The 17,863-nt window shown below is 40.1% G+C and overlaps 1 protein-coding gene across 3 annotated transcripts in view; it reads right to left on the bottom strand.

Annotated features, from left to right (window-relative positions):
* The window catches only part of Kap3 (kinesin associated protein 3), a 388,285-nt gene that overhangs the window by 151,136 nt on the left and 219,286 nt on the right, over nt 1-17,863 (bottom strand). The window lies entirely within an intron of this gene.

Here is a 17,863-nt window from a genome sequence, read left to right as displayed (position 1 = left end):
CCCATTTCTTGTTTCACTAAATATGTAGATTGTAGTTTAATATATTTACCTTGCGGTTTGCCTCTGGTAGTTCAGTGTCACTTGATGTATGCTAGAGTTTTGGAGAGTACGTTTACTTCACTGTAAATTGCCTTGTACAACAGCATTTGTAACTAGATGTATAGTTGGTTTGAAATTTGAACTTGTAGAAAGATATTATCAAAGAACCTCTAAGTTATGTGTAGCACAGAGAGTATAGTTCGTAAGTTGCAGGTTGGTGGATTTTGTTCGGAATGTATTTGTAAAATTTCATTCGTAAATAATATTTTTCAAATTTAAAAAAAATCGGAAGCTGCAATCTAAGCCATGTCCATGCCCTTGGTAGGTCCTGCCTGTTTCGACTTTCCTGGTTTACTGTCCACTAGTTGGCCCTACTGATATTTACGTATGTTTTGGTTGGCGGAGATCCGCGTAATTTCAGCTAATGTTTCTCTGAGTGTGTAGTTGCTCTTATCTTCCCCCTTTACTGTGTTTAGTGCTTTGTTTGGTGTAACCACTGTAGTAGCGGTTACATTTGGTAGCAGAGGCAAGCGCTGGGTGAACCGTGATCATACCTAACCTAAAACTCTGTAAAAGTTGTGATTCGTGTATTGCTTGAAATCTTGTTTCTACCTGTCAGGATGGCTCGTGCTGTTCCTAATCCTTTCCATTTGAGAAAAGCAGAACTCGTTTATGAACTTCGTATCCGAAAAATTAATTCAACAGGCAATGTCAGAGATGACACTAGCCTGTTGGAACAGTCGCTTAACCTACCCATAACCATACCTCAGTTAACTACAGATGAGTTGCGTGAGTCTTTGGCCGTGATTAAAGATAGATTACCTGAATTTAACGCCATTCTTGTATCCTTTGGTGCTTCTAAGCCCTCGCAAGGCCAATTAGCATGGGTTAAGGGGCAGTTATTACATTATTTAGATAGAATTAAGGATTTGTTGTCTCTCAAATTGCCGGAAGTCGAGCGGCAGAAATGTCAAGCCTTACTAGAACAGTTTTCCAGAGTTTTTGACAGAATCAGTGGTTTGCTTGAAGGCAATAAGTTAAATAACACGGTTTCTGAAATTCAGGTGTCTATCCCATCTGAAATGAGTGACAGTGTTAATTCTGGTGATGCATCTGTTGCTGCTCAAGTCAATCTGATACCTAGTGCTGGTGTTAGGCCTATTCAGGAGTCTGAGGTGAATAATGCTGCCCTGGGATCTTCTGTTTCATTGTCTGGAACTAGGACACCTGCAAGTCTTTCTAATGATCTATCTCCTTTGCATGTTGGTACACATACAAGTTTTCCTGTGGTAACTGGTAACTCTGTTGAGGCTCAGTGTCTGTCCTCTAGTGTTAATCAGCCCGGTTCTGATGCAATGGTGCAAAACCACCCCCCTGTCTTAGCACCACTGGTATAAGTGCTATTTTAGGTTGCATAACCCCTACACAACAGGTTAATGCCCCGATGGTCTCTCAGGTTAGTGAAAACCTTTCTCAAATGAGGTTGTCTCTGCCCGTAAAGTTGCAGGCTAACGTTAGTCCTAACCTAATCTGTACTCCGTCCTTTTCACAAGGGCACCCGAATCAAAGGTATGAGGCCTCAGTAAACCCTCTGGACTATTCTAAGCCTTCCCAAGCAACCCCTACACCTGTTTTTCCTCACATTTTCTCCAACCTGCCTCACCCGTTGACCACTGTGTTTAAGGGAGTCTCTAAATTTTCAGCTAACTCCATAGAAGAGGTTATTTCCTTCCTTCCTTCGGTTCCTAACAGAGTTCAAGGATCAGGCAATAGTGTATAACCTCAGTAACGACAACGTATTTCAAATTCTATACCCGCATGTATCTGGAGCTCTTTCTGAGCATATTGTCAGGGCCATTTCGGAAAGATGGTCAGTAGATCAATTTCATGCCCATGTGCTTGAATATTTCATTCCAGCTCGTGCCCTGTCTGCATTAGTGCAGAAGCACTATTTCAGAGTACAACACCTCAACAAGTCATTATCTGAATATGTCCAAAACATTACGCTCCAAGCTAAGATTTTCCGGCTCCACTATTCAGAGGCCCAGATGGTCGCCAACATAATTGAAGGTCTCGCCCCGAACTATAGATCATGTCTGCCTCTTTCACCCCGACCAGCAACATTCGCCCAGTTGGAAGCAATTACAGTGTCCGCTGAACGCATTCGATATGCTGACCAGCTACGACTTGCATTAGCCCCACCTCCTATAAGCATGCCCTCTCCTCAGGATTCTAAAACCACCCCGTCACCTGCTTCCAACTCGTGTAATCCTTGTTCGTGCTTCAATTGTGGCTCCACGGCTCATCTCAAGCGGGATTGTTCCAAGGCTGGGACATTAGGCAATGCGAAACCTGCCATGGGTAGAGGCTCTTCCACCAATACTTCTTGCCGTAACTGTGGATCAACTAGGCATTTCTCTAGGTAATGCCCCTGTAACACTTCTGGCTCTGGACCCCCAGGCCATAGTAGTGGTAGATGACTAACCGCCAGTTCTGATGGTAAACCCCAAAACATGGCTTCTTGTCTTGTCAATCATGACTGTACCTTGGATGATTTTCTTAATTCTGAGGCTAACAATTGCTCCCAGTCTGACTCTGGTGTTCATTTCTTGCAATCTTGTAGGATTTCTGCCATACCTTCTTGTAAACTACCATATTTATGCATAGAGGTAAATAATGAACCTGTCTGTGCGTTACTAGACTCTGGGAGTAGTGTCAGCTTGATGAGTGAGACCTGGTACGATTCTATGAAAACTGTCTGCAAGTTACCTACATTACAACCCATGTCCTTAACCTGCCATACTGCTAATTCTAATTCGTTGAACATTGTAGGATCACTAGAGGTCAAGATTAGAGTCCGTGATTTCACCTGGAAAATGCCAGTAATAGTGGCAAAAGATTTATCCTGCCAATCCATATGGGTGCCAATTTTATTGTTAAAACAGGCATGATTTTGGACCTCCAGTTCAACAGATTCCATTTTAAATTTTGTGCAAGAACCTTTGAGCTGTGTGATCACTCCCCTATTCTGCCTTGTCACGTTAACGCTGTTCCTGAAGATTCTGATGAACCCAAGGCTTTTGATTTTAATCACTTACACAAAGAGCAGGCCAATCAACAGGAAACTCTGCAATAAGTTCCCTGATGTCTTTACCGACAGGTTAAGTGTGACCAATGTGTTAGAATACAAAACTGAGCTTATGGATAACATACCTGTTCGCTCTCCTCCGTACCGGTTGTCACCTCCGAAAATGAAGGCCCTGAAGGTTATCATTGATCAAATGCTCGCTGACGGAGTGATACGCCCGTCCCAGTCAGCCTATTCTTCTCCCATGTATCTGGTCCCTAAACCGCAAGGTGGTTACCGGCCTGTAGTTGATTATCGGATGTTGAACCGTAAGGTAGTCCTCCAATCTGTCCCACTTCCTGATTTCCACTCCTGTTTTTCTTGGTTCGCTAATGCAAAAATTTTCACCTTTGATTTAAATCAGGCTTATTACCAGATACCCCTTGCCGAAGAATCCAAGCATCTCATTGCATTTGCGACCGATTGCAACCTATATGAATTTGAGCGTGTCCCTTTTGGCTTGGCGACTGGAGCGGCCGTCCTTACACGGTTACTAGATTATGTCTTATCGGACATTAAGTTCAAGTTCGTTTATAATTACCTTGATGATCTCATAATTTTTAGTGATACCTTCAAGGAACACCTACTCCATCTCAACAAAGTGCTTGAAAGACTGCGTAAAGCAGGTCTAACCCTCAAGGCATCCAAGGTTTTCTTTGCACAATCCCAGATGTCCTTCTTAGGACGTATTGTGTCGGGGAGGGGTGTCTCAATCGATCAGACTCGTACTGCCGCCATCCAGAATTTTCCCCCCCAAAGGACGTCAAGGCTGTAGCCAGATTCATTAGCATGGTTAACTTCTTTCGCAAATTTATTCCCAATTTTGCTGAACATGCAGCCCCATTAAATGCTTTGAGAAGAAAGGATGCCAAATTTGTGAGGGATGATGCACAACGCAAAGCCTTCATGGACTTGAAATCCGCCTTATGTAACGCTCCTGTACTTGGCTTTTCTAAACGCTTCATTCTTCAGACGGACGCCTCTTCCTCAGGCATATCTGGTGTTCTTCTTCAGGAATTTCAAGAAGGGCGTCGTCCTATTTCTTATGTTTCACGTGCCCTGAATCCTGCTGAGCAAAATGATTCCATTTATGAGTTGGAAGCCTTGGCTGTTGTCTTCTTGTTCGAACGCTTCAGAATGTACCTGGAACATCTTCCTTTCGATCTGGAAACTGATAATCAGGCGTTGAGTTGGATACTGGCCAAGCCGCGAAAGACCAGCCGTCTAGCACGTTGGGCAGTGCGCATCTCAGCCTTCCAATTTGAAGCCCGTCACATTCGTGGCACCAAAAACGTTGTGGCTGATAGCCTCAGCAGGATGTTCTATCCAGGCAGCTCTGACCCTCAATCAGAGCCAGCAGACCCATCTCCCGAACAAGTATCAGCTTTTGTCAATGTAGTTCTCACCAACACTCCCTTCCTTTTCAAGGATATATCCAACATCAAGAGGATGATGCTGAGTTAAAAGGGATTATTGACAGGATTAAATCCGGTGAGCATGTTAAGCCCTACATTCATAAGAATGGTGTCCTGTGTTGTCCTGCTTGCGGTCGCAGATACCCCAAAATTGTAGTCCCAACTAACCTGGTCCCGGCTCTCTTCAAATATTTTCATGAATCCCCAGTGGGCGATCATCTGGGAGTTTTCAAAACAAGAGAGAAGATTCGTAACCACTTCATTTGGAAATCCATGGATAGTGAGATCCGTATCCTTTTCAAGTCTTGTAAGATTTGTAATATCAGCAAACCCGCCCCCAATACTCATCTAGGTCTCTTGTCTTCTGAGCAAGCTTCTCGCCCAATGGAAAGACTGTTCATTGACTATATCGGGCCCTTTCTGAGATCTCGGAATGGTCATAGTTTCATACGTATGTGTGTTGACGCCTTTTCGCGTTTTATCTGGCTGTTCCCCACTCGGATGGCTAACGCCAACACCACCATCTTGTGCTTGAAACAGATTTTTGCTTCGTTTGGACCCTCTCATTTTTTGGTAAGTGATAACGCAAGAGCCTTTACTTCTGCCCAGTTCCGGAATTTCTGTTTTGATCTATCCATTGCTCATGTAACCACTACCCCGTATTACCCGAAGCCAAATTATGCTGAGAGTGAATCATAACCTGCGATCTGCCCTCATCGCTTATCACTCCTCAGACCACTCCAAGTGGGATTCCTCATTAAATTGGTTGTCATTTGCATTTAACACTGCTGTCCATGAAAGCCACAAGCAAACCCCTGCTTCGTTAATGTTGGCTTTTACCCCAAATTCTCCTCTATCTAACCTATGGTCAATTAATGATCTTCTGCCCGACGATGCCAGCCCAGAAAAGATCCGAGCTAATTGGCACCGTGCACGAAAGAACTTGAAGGTTTATTATGCTACGGTCCAGCGTAATTACAATCACGGGCGAAGGCCGCACAAGCTCTCTGTGGGTGACCAGGTGTTTATTAAAACACATCCCGTCAGTAGTGCTGCGGACCATGTTATCAGTAAGTTGGCCCCCAGATTTCGAGGTCCCTGCACCATCTTAAAGTTCTTTACCCCGGTAACATTATTGGTGAGCGATCCCGAAAGGAAAAGAATCAGCAGAGTCCACCTCTCCCAGATCAAGGTACCTTAAGTCTGGTAGGGAAGGGTAAATACCATTTTTGGTGACCATGTAGATTTACTTGTAAGCTATTTGTAAAAGTTTAGTTATAAGATAATAAGTTTATTGTAAGGTATTTATAAGGTTTTAATTATAAGGTAATAATAAGTTTTGTTGTAAGTTAGTTGTAAGTAATTGTGTAGGTGAATACTTTAGGTATCCTCTAGTGTAATAGATTTAGTATTATAAGTTACGTAGGTTTTAGTTTAGGGTCACTCCTTGGAATTTATTCCCCTTACTTTCAGGTTTAGGGTCAACTTCTATAGTTTCCTTTCACCCCCCACCATAATCAAATGAATTATAGATAACAGTGCTTACCCCGGGGCTAGCGCGCTAAATCCCTGGTGTGTGAGGGAGAATCCCTACTGCATACTCATTAAGCCACCCCTTGGGGTGACTGCGCAAGATCTTTGAACCCACCAGCATACTGTTACCTCAAGTATTCCCCTGTCTGCTGCGGTTTGTTAATGTTACAGTGGCTGCAGTGACCAGCTTCTTCTGACGGCAACCTTGGAGTGCCAAGTTGGGACGCGCACTCTGTACCTTGGGCGCTACCATGCCGCACCACGATCCTGTGACGAACGTCCTAGTGAGGGCAGTCTGACTGGATGGTGTCTCACCCATCTGCTTATCTGGTGAAAGATGCAACTTGACTGCAATTATCTAGCTACCTGGGTCAGACTGAAATTGAATGGAGGCTGGCGGCAAACGGACGTGTCGGCAACCACATCATCAAATGGAAATTCTAAATTCCCATGGAGGGAATTAGATATTTTTCCACCAATAGAGCATATCAAAAATCAGATCAAAAATTAGATGTATGGCTTTTCAGGTGTTTGCTCTATTAACCAGCATTTTGTCTTAGGTCTGACACTAGGCTCGTCAGAGTGGGATGTGTCAGACCCTACCCACTGATGCTGGGGTGCATGCAGGTGAAATTTATCAGAAGCCTATTATAAGGCACAGTCTGATAACTGCATACGGGAGATAAAACTCCACAATGGAATTAATGCCTGCCTAGCAATTCCATTGTGGAGTTTTATCTCCCGTATGCAGTTATCAGACTGTGCCTTATAATAGGCTTCTGATAAATTTCACCTGCATGCACCCCAGCATCAGTGGGTAGGGTCTGACACATCCCACTCTGACGAGCCTAGTGTCAGACCTAAGACGAAATGCTGGTTAATAGAGCAAACGTCTGAAAAGCCATACATCTAATTTTTGATCTGATTTTTTATATGCTCTATTTGTGGAAAAATATCTAATTCCCTCCATGGGAATTTAGAATTTCCATTTGGAATTGCTAGGTGGGCATTAATTCCATTGTGGAGTTTTATCTCCCGTATGCAGTTATCAGACTGTGCCTTATAATAGGCTTCTGATAAATTTCACCTGCATGCACCCCAGCATCAGTGGGTAGGGTCTGACACATCCCACTCTGACGAGCCTAGTGTCAGACCTAAGACGAAATGCTGGTTAATAGAGCAAACGCCTGAAAAGCCATAAACCACATCATCAGCGAGAACCTGTGGCCTAGCTGTGCTGTGACTGGTGTGGAAAAGTGGTGCAAAATACTTAGTCCATACTTGCCTAATAGGGGGCTTTGAACGCTGTTTAGCAAAAAGTGAGAAGTTCCTGGATGACTAACGTTTGGCAGAAAGAAAGTGTGTACATCCTTTGGTGGATGAAGTACTAATTGTCTAAACAACTGTGAAAGGGTCAGAAGGCATTTTGAAGTGTAATGTGACTATCCATGTGGATTTTTATGTGATATTTATAGGTGGATTTATGAACACCATTATTTTGAAAATTATTTTACAGTTTGTTTTGCTGAAAGTCTACTTCAAGAAATCATGTGTGTTAGAGTAATGTATCTTTACTATCTGTACTATGTGAGAACATTTTATCGCTTTCTCCCCAGTGAAACTATGTTAATGGTCGAGCGTGGCTCGACTTTCGGGGGGGGGATGAAAATGTCACAGGTGAACAATGTAGTGGAAGTGGAAAATGTTTACTGAAGACTTTATTTGTAAAGTGTGGTAGTATGTTTTATTTGTAATGACCTAACCTGTACTGTGTAATATTTGTAACATATGGTATATGTAAATAGTAGATTTTTGTTCTGTACTTACTGGAAGTATCCAGAAATGTTTCATGAATTTTTGAGCAGGGTGTGTTGTATTTCGTTGGTTATGTCTTCTAGAATATATTTTCTGACTGTTCTGGAAATGGAAGGTTTGCGAGCGTGAGTATTCGAGAATGTTAGTTAAAGTTCGCGACTGTAGTAGGAATTGTGATTGGTGAACCTAGGTGGGCATAGGCAGAATTCGTGCATTCTGATTGGCTACTCCAAGGCCAGGGTTTACCTATATATAGAGAGCGAGGCAGCGTTCGTGATAATTCGGTCTGTCTTGTCTTGGCCTGGTCTGCCTTGGTATGTCTTGGTCTGTCGAAAGTTTTACGTCGTGTGCGACGCCTCGCTTCCGGGATGGGCCACCTTCGGGTAAGCACTCTTGAATTCCGTTCCGGCTAAAATTTCCATAATGTTCGGTTGTTATTTCATATAGGATTCTGCCCTAGCCTAACCTAGATTTGCCAAATTAATTATTTATGACGCCTTAGCTTTTCAGCTGGGCTTGCCTGTTTGTTTTCGAGGCATTCCCATTTCTTGTTTCACTAAATATGTAGATTGTAGTTTAATATATTTACCTTGCGGTTTGCCTCTGGTAGTTCAGTGTCACTTGATGTATGCTAGAGTTTTGGAGAGTACGTTTACTTCACTGTAAATTGCCTTGTACAACAGCATTTGTAACTAGATGTATAGTTGGTTTGAAATTTGAACTTGTAGAAAGATATTATCAAAGAACCTCTAAGTTATGTGTAGCACAGAGAGTATAGTTCGTAAGTTGCAAGTTGGTGGATTTTGTTCGGAATGTATTTGTAAAATTTCATTCGTAAATAATATTTTTCAAATTTAAAAAAAATCGGAAGCTGCAATCTAAGCCATGTCCATGCCCTTGGTAGGTCCTGCCTGTTTCCACTTTCCTGGTTTACTGTCCACAAGTTGGCCCTACTGATATTTACGTATGTTTTAGTTGGCGGAGATCCGCGTAATTTCAGCTAATGTTTCTCTGAGTGTGTAGTGTTTTCTGATATTGTGTAGTTGCTCTTACCTTCCCCCCTTTACTGTGTAATGTATCATTAGCATGTGATTGATATTGCAGCGGTGAATGAAGGAAACTTACAAAAGTAAATGTTTGAGAACACTTTGAGACAACTCGGTCCCCTTCGGACCAGACAAATCCTTACGCCATAAATCTGTCTTTCTCTGGTAATGGTAATGTCCTACCTTGCGGCCACAAAGACACTTTCTATTTCTTTCTTTATTTATTTCTTTTTATGTTATCTCATCTTGGCTCGTTTTCAAGTACACATTGTTTAAGGCCCGTCAATTCTTATTTCTTATTATTCCGGCCATATGGAGCCTAATTCAATACATCGCAATAGCCATCATTATTCAAATTCTTTGTCATTCCGTCCTCTCAAACATTTCACAAGTTTCATTTTCCCCATTGTCACGCTACTGCATCTCAAATCAATTTTATTCATTTACATAGAATACTCTATTCTCACAAGTCATTTAACTAATTCTATTTCACTCGCATATCTATATAATTACTATTAATAATCTTGACCTCGTCGCCTTAAGACCTATCTGTGTCGGTGCGACGTAAAGCCCCTAGCAATAAAAAAATCTTGACCATGGTGGCCGGTATTTGATCCGTACTGACTTGATCACAACAAAATATTACACCTTGGCTTGAACATCTTCAATGATCATATATTTATTATATGGGATTTATAAAATACCTAACTCACCCTGTGAAGTGAACACATAATCTATATTCAAATTATTATGAAGATCCTTACCAGTTAGTAACATAAGGAAGAAATTATAAATTTAGCTGAAGTGCCATTCTCCCTCAAAATATGTGCTTCACACGCACTAAAAATTAATGGGATCTATGTACTGCGCCCTGGTGGGGGTGTGATAAGCGTCGTGCAATTATGATGAATTATTGAGGAATATATATTTCATTTTCAGAATAAAGAATATCTTACTGTACATACAGTAAGAGCAGGCCAGGCCGAGATGGTATGGTGAAACATGCACAGACTGTTGTCTCCACTGAGATTAACAAACACAATGAACGGCAGAATTCGAATTCTCAGAAATTGTGACGAAGGGGGAAAAAGAGGGGATAATTTGTTGCCAAAGTTTTCATAGCCCCGGGCAGAATAGGTAGTGGCAACAGCGCAGAGAGCCGGGTGCAAATTTCTGAGAAATGATGGCAGGGTATGTCCATGTACTAGCGGGAGTTGAACGCGGGGTTGGCACTGGAAGAAAAAAATATGAGCCTTCCCGGTCCCGTGGTTTATGTGGACCAATAGAAAATTTCATCGACCAGTCGCAGGTACGCCAACTTCGTATTGTAAGAAGCACTAGCGAGGCTAACTCTGCGGATTAAATTGATAGAAGGAAGTGAGATATCAATTTAGAATAAGGTGGAATTTAGGAGACTTACTATATTATAAAACTTATAAAAAGTTAATAATTGCGGGAGATTGCATGGTGTAATTCTGAGAATTCATGAATGCTAACTGATGATTGGCTGGAGGCAAAGGACGCCACAATAGAGCGCGAAATCCCAGGCCGGGATACGGCAGCTAAATTTGCAAATATATCCATTACCAGCGAACGATAATAGTTGAGAATTGGTATAGAGCCTTTGAGAACATAATTACATCAATGGATATCATATTTAAGCCACGGGCCGAACCGCAAATTGTCATATGAAGATATCGGGACTGCGCGTCCCAAGATGAACTCCGGTGAACTCGGAAGAGAAGGGATACAAGTATAAATATGAGGTCATGGACAAAGACTAAAAACTACTTTTGACAAAGCGCTGGGGTGCGTGACAACTTCTGATAATTTGTTCGAGCCGTAATTACGCCAGGGGTGCATGTGTGTACTTACTCGTGGAGTAGGGTTCGAAGTATTATATTGTTACATAGTACAGTGATTCATAACGTGATGTAGCTCATATTACAGTCTTGAGCAGTATACTAGTATGAAGTGTTTCAAATAGTTACCGGACTCAGTAAAGCATAACTTACGGAGTGTGAAATTCTACCAACAGATTAGGAAGTACGTTACGTGAGAACGATCACGAGTGTTTGATGTATTTCACCTAGTAAACAGTCGTTTAAAAACTGATACCTGGTCAGCTGTCTGAACGCGTGACGGAAATTCAAGTGCGCGCACGGGCCGTTGTAAAGGGGATCCCGAGGTATCCCATGTTCCTAGTGTCCGGGAAAGGAATGAAGAATGTATATCTACATTAAGTGAGCTAGATACAAGGCCGAGAGTGTACAATTTGTGAGTAGAATTTAGGGTGGAAATTATTCCAGAGTGCAACAGTTATTTTGTTTTTATTCAAAATGTGTAAAGTAGAAAAGGGTCAAGGATTAATTCTTCAAGCAGGCATGAATACCAGTGGAATGCAGTGCTAAAAACCGAAGGGGCTAGACTCCTTGTCCGGTTTTAGCAGACTACAAGGGGGAGAGATGAGTAACCTTTTGAGATATTTGTAGATTGCTATCGTTAGAGGGAGGAAATCATATTAATTTATCATGTAACTTAATTGTGAAACGAGCCGTTTCCGGCTCGTATAAATTCAAAGATATGTACATAATTAGATCAAGCACTCATCATAATTTTGATTATTAAATAGAGTAGAGTAGTGTTTATTTGTTCATTCAAGTGCTTGAGTTGTTTGATATGATATGGAGCACGTTTCACGTAAAGATAATGTTAATATTCATTTAGAAGTGCTTCCAAAGTGTTTTTCCGTTATCGGAACGTTTATAGATATTAAGGCATGTTGTTAAGATAATCCAGAGGTAGGGTTGCCGAGTGATTTAAATTGTTGTGGGACGGAATGAAGTCCATTGATTTGTTGTAAATACTGCGAAGTTCGCCAGTGGACAAAATAATAATCTGTAGAAGTGTCGAAGTATTACATTAATATTGGGTAATGTGTAAAGGCGTGTTTAATAATAATCTTTGAGAATAAAGGCACAGGCCTAGTTGGATAGAATGAGTGAAAATTAAAGTAATTTAAATGTGGAGATATTATGTGGCATGAATATTTTATTTGGACAGTGAATCCGATTTTAAAACTAATTGTTGATTTAACGTTTTTGGACTCCATAATAATCATAAATAATTTTGGTAGAAACGAGATAGACATTTTGATAATATGGTCACGCTATGTTTGAGGCCCAGAGTGATTTGAGCCAAAAGTTGAGATTTGGAGTTTTGTGGGACAGAAATCTGGCCCAAAATGAAAGTGAATTGTACTGATGTTGATGAAGAAATAGATGGATCTTAAGGCCTACATAGAGGTTGTATTTCTATACCGGTGTATTGAGTGGCAGAATAGAGTCCACACACCGAGGGTTAATTAGTAAAATGTTTTGAAGAGTTCCGATGGATAAACAGACTTCAAAATGGAAAAGGAAGGAATAATTTAACACTTGCAGAGATTGGAGGTATTTGCCCAACTGCGAGGTGTTATGGGATTTGAGAATTGTCTTATGAGCATATGGTCTCCATGAATTAACGGCAGTACGAAAATAAGGGTGCGGGTTCGAACACTATTATGTCCCGACCGATGTGAACTCGGATCTTGGTGATTTCTGTTTGGGAGAGAACGTATGTGACTAAATTACAAAGATGGGGAATAAAAATAAAGATTCTCGAAAGCATAAGAATATTAATAATAATAATAATAATATTCCAAGTAAATCATGTCTGGATTGATTAGTGCCAAAATAAATCGGAATTGTAAAAGGGGTTATGCGTTAAACATATTAAGAGTGGACTACCGTGTAACAAGCGAAATTATTTTTTTTAAATTAATAATAATAATAATAATAATAAATATATGAAGAAGAAGAAGAAGAATTTACTTTTTTATATTTTGGACATAATAATGATGTTCGGAGTTGAAATGAAAAATTTGAGATTTTTAACTAATAATAATAATAATAATAATAATAATAATAATAATAATAATAATAATAATAATAATAATAATAATAATAATAATAATAATAATATTTGAAGAAGGAGAAGAAGAAAAAAAGGAAGCTACTTTTTCTTTTTCTTTTTTTTTTAGACGAGAATAATAAGAGCGAGAAGTTGAAGTATTATAGCGAGGATGATTACGGGTTACGATAATCACGATTTCCACTATTGATAATAATGTTGATAATAATAATAATATTTTTTAATATTTTTATTTTATTTTATTATTTCGGATGCTGATGATGAATGATACTAGGGAAGTCAGCTGGCGAATTAACGTAATAATGTCAAGTGTTGTGAATAATAAGTTAAGTTAATAACTGTAAAATGAAGGCAAATCCCTACATCTGGACCATTAGGTTAGAGTCTCTTTGTCGTTTCCTTCAACTAACGATTAGCATATCTTGGTTAGGAACCCGGGGAGAGTTTGTAGTTTCCCGGGTTGGTCTCATCTCAATCAAAGTGGAGGCGATAACATAGTTCATGTGATCGCGCCCACTTAGCCAACAGGTAATTGGTCCACGACTAAAAATGGTCATGGTGTTAATGAAGGTAAATATGATACCTTCAGATATCAACAGTTCCACCACCCAAATGGAAGGGTGGTCAGAAGTGATAAATATTATGTAATCATTTTCAGAAATAATTTGCCAAATTACTGGCAAATCAAGGGTCAACAGATGTTGTGTGTAAAAATTAATTTGTTTACTTAACCTGAATCCGCCCAGCGTGCCATATATGGCACGGCAAACTACACAGTCTTCTTGGACTCTTAGTATTGTAACCGCGCGCACTGTATCCAACGCTAAAAGTTACAATTTTATTCTCAAAAAATTCAATCTTGGGCGGATCCAGGTTAAATAAAATGCTCCTTTAGCATTTGCAAGGAAACAGTTCCAGGTTCTTGTTCTTGTAGAATAGTAAACCCTTGGTGACCGTTTAAATACCCGTCCCCATCCCTAGGATGGAGCCTTCATAATTTCCCTTTGATCTGAATATATATATAATTTGTGTGTTTTATGATGAGCCTTAAAGATCAGGGTGTCCCGTTCAACCCTGTAGTACTGATTGGATGGCGCCCTTACATTTAGTTTGAGATCTTATATCTCAATATATACTGTTTATTGTGTATTAGTTGCGATAGATTCGGACCGTAACACTCCCTGAGATAAACTCAGGCTTTGAGCGGGTACAGTACTAATTCGTGCAAATAAGCCCGCTGAAATGTTAGTAATTATCCTTAAATCATGGAAGAAATCCTAATTAAATTAATAAAATAATCTTTCCCAGTCACACGCATATAGTGTTCCCTACATTTAATATCATTAATTACATAAATGAACAACATTTTTATTTACAAATAAAAGTTGATACTAGCATGCAAATCTCCTAGTTTATTCATTTATTTATTTATTTATTTATTTATTTATTTATTTATTTATTTATTTATTTATTTACAGAGTTTACACCCACATTGGAGCACTTAAATCAGACTACAACAAATTTGTCTTCCTTTTCTTCTCCCAAAAAGTCGAGTCTGGTTGACCTGGCTGCCGTCTCCGCATCCGTTATAACATATTGTTTCATCTGTACAGTGGTCAGAGGAAGCCTGATGCATTTATTCTTCAAAATACTTTTCTCGCCTCTGTTTTCTATGGTTTGCATGGTAATATTCAACTCCTCCAAATCACTTTGAACTTCTTTAATATATTTAATATATTTTTAAAAAATGTACTTATCAAATACTGCATGTGGTTTGCTGCCATCTCGAGGCTACATCTGGGATTTTTAGACCTTCAAGACGACAGCTCTGCTCTTAAATAGTCCTTGGTTCCTCTTCCTCATTATATCGTCCATGTCTCAAATTGTGGTCTTCGGTTGTTGGAATCTCTAGACGTTCCCTGAAGAGATGAATGCTGGCACTTAAGCGCGATTCTCATTGATTCCAATTCTTGCATTCGACGATTACTCACAAACATACAGGCAAAAATGGGAAAATTAGTTAATGAACACTGTTTATGTGTTTTCAAAGAACCTACTGGTGATTAGATACACTTCTAAATTCAAATGGACTAACCCAAATAGTGGTAAGTTTGTATGAATCACTATTCATATCCCTTCTAATCACAGAGTTTGTTACCACGAGTGTCCATGAAGTATGCAAACGTTCTTCCTATCACGAACACCATTCTTTTAATTTTACTGAGCGTCACGCACTGTTTAAATGCTTTAAAATCTGCCACTATTAATTACTGAATGTAATCGGCTGTCTCACTACTTTTAAACAAAAAGCCGATGACTTTCGATGTTAGGCCCCTTAAAACAACAAGCACCATCATCATCATCATCATTATCATCATCATCATCAACTTCTAAACAACCTGATCCATTTACCCATTCTCTTATGATTGCACCATAAGCCATCACTGAAGTCGCCGATATTTAAAGGATTAAATGTTGAAATAACACTTCTATTACCGGTAATCACCACTGTACTTTATCTCGTACCACATGGCTTATTTTGTGATATGTTTTTCCTCGACACAGCACTTCACACACTGATATCCATAGTTCATTACTGACACGTAAGTATTGCGGCTGCACATGTTACAATGGGATCCTGCATCTAGGTCCGGGTTTTATTTATAGTATCTGGGCTGAGTCGCCCCTAATCAAGATTCGGCTCTGCAGCGACGTGAAAGTAGTCAAATTATAGCTCCTGACCTCTGTTTTATACTGATCCAGTTTTTGTCAATACAATCAGCGAGTCGTTCACAATCTCAAAAGCATCCTTTTATAAATTCACGTGTCATAGTTCATCTCGTAAGTGCTCTCACTTTTTTCTCCTCATGTTGCCAAATCATAGCACTCAGCTTCAGTCTGCACACCACTATATGACATGCGTCATTACCGATCCACTATTAAAGTATAGCGTTTATATGCATCAACAATTTGCATTAAATACGTCAGTTCGAATGAGACCTGACTCAAATTTCCATAGATTATCTCAGACAAAGGTGCTGTTCTTCACCTTCTTTTTAGTTAAATATGGTGAACTGGCACCAATGAATGTGGTGTTGAGTCAATAAGGATTAACACACCTTAACTCACCCCACTCTCTCACAAAATACATTTTCACATGTAGCGTCATCTCTCCTCCTCTCTCACACCGAGTGAGAGCGCAATTTCAAGGTTCCGCGGTAATACACTATCCTTCTCTCCATACAGCACAGAAAACTGCTCCCTTCAGGCCTGTGTACCGCAACTCGCGTCCCGGTTCGGAACGTAAACTGCTAATTATGACATTATATGTCGCAGAATGTTGCGGAAAACGGCATATATGATTGACTAAACCTCCTATGGCATAGTGATGAACCATATTGACTTATGCGGCTGAGACCTGGACTACGACAAGTAGCGAGGGTGCAGAGAGTGGTGGTGGTGGTGGTGGTGGTGGTGGTGGTGGTGGTGGTGGTGGTGGTGGTGATTACTGTTTTAAGAGGAAGTACAACTAGGCAACCATCCTCTATATAACACACTAATCAGAGTGAAAAAATTGGAAGGAAAAAAATGAAGCTACTGGCCAAAAGGGCCAAAAAGGGCGTGAAAATAAAAGACTCCCTAGCCTTTGGAACTAAATAGCATCGGAGTCAGAAAAGAACAAGAGTTGACTAAGGATGGTCGGATAGGATAGATGAAATTGAGGAGCCTGGCACAAGTAGCAATGCCCATAGATGATTGGCATTGATCATACGTAAGTTATCTTGAATGATGGTGATGTACGAACGTGGTTCTTAGTGTACAAGATGACAACTGGGTATTTTAAGAGGGTCTTGCTGTGGTCCTGCACTTGCCTACTATAACGATTTACGAGCATGTGGTAAGTATACAAAGCTCAACAATTTTAGAATTTAACATGTTCAGTACCTGCTTCTGAGCGGAACACTTGAATGCCTGGACCAGCCATTTTCATGCCCGGCCCTCTTAACGTGCATTACTTAATAAAATTTCCCATTACTCCTGAACTATAAATGTTACAAACATGATACTTTGTGCTAACCTCTAGTAAATATTTAGGGTGCGATATCTGGTGTCACAGGTTCCAAAATACGTCTAATTTTATACAGCCTATCTGTACTTTCGGCACAATGATTACTGTCACTGTAGTGAAGAAAAGGAAAGAATATGAAGGAAGCGTATTCGGAACATTGTTTTAGAAAATATCGGGGTATGAAAAACAGGGTCTTCGGTCGAGTACATTTTTATATCAGGATTTTGGAATAATTGGTTTCCACGATTGCATGAACGAATTCTTCGTGAAAGGCCGGGGCGCCGTGCCTATCACTTGACTGGCGTATAGATTGGTCTACTTACACAGATACTGATAAAATTTGTCATTCATGAAAATACTCACCTAACTCAAAACATCCTGCTCATTTTCTGTTTGAACATTTATACCTGAATTCTCTCTAAACGATGGAACAGGTAGACAATAGCTAGGATGATACATATCAGGCACTTCACTTTCCTTTATAGGCCTATTGGATTCGGGAATCGGAATTTCCTCGTCACTCTCACTTTCACTATCTGAGTCTATTTCAGGAATAAATTCATCACCAGAGTAATCATTGTGAACAATATCTAATAATTAATATTCCGCAATAAACTTTGTTTTATAAGCCATTATACTACACTTGGTAAGAACGACACACACGACTTTGAAATCTCAAGTACCGTCTTGACGCGCGAGGAAATGCTGAGATATTCCAACTAAAACGCTAAGATAAACATGAGCCCACTAAACGCGAGGGTTATCTCAAAAAGGTCAACCAACTTCCTGCTACAACCAGTAACGCTGACTAAGGTGTAAGAATGCATAGATGACGAATATAAACAGC

This window comes from Anabrus simplex, chromosome 4, assembly GCF_040414725.1.
Source record: "Anabrus simplex isolate iqAnaSimp1 chromosome 4, ASM4041472v1, whole genome shotgun sequence".
In the NCBI taxonomy this organism is placed as follows: Eukaryota; Metazoa; Arthropoda; class Insecta; order Orthoptera; family Tettigoniidae; genus Anabrus; species Anabrus simplex.
This window is presented reverse-complemented; position numbering and strand designations above follow the sequence as displayed.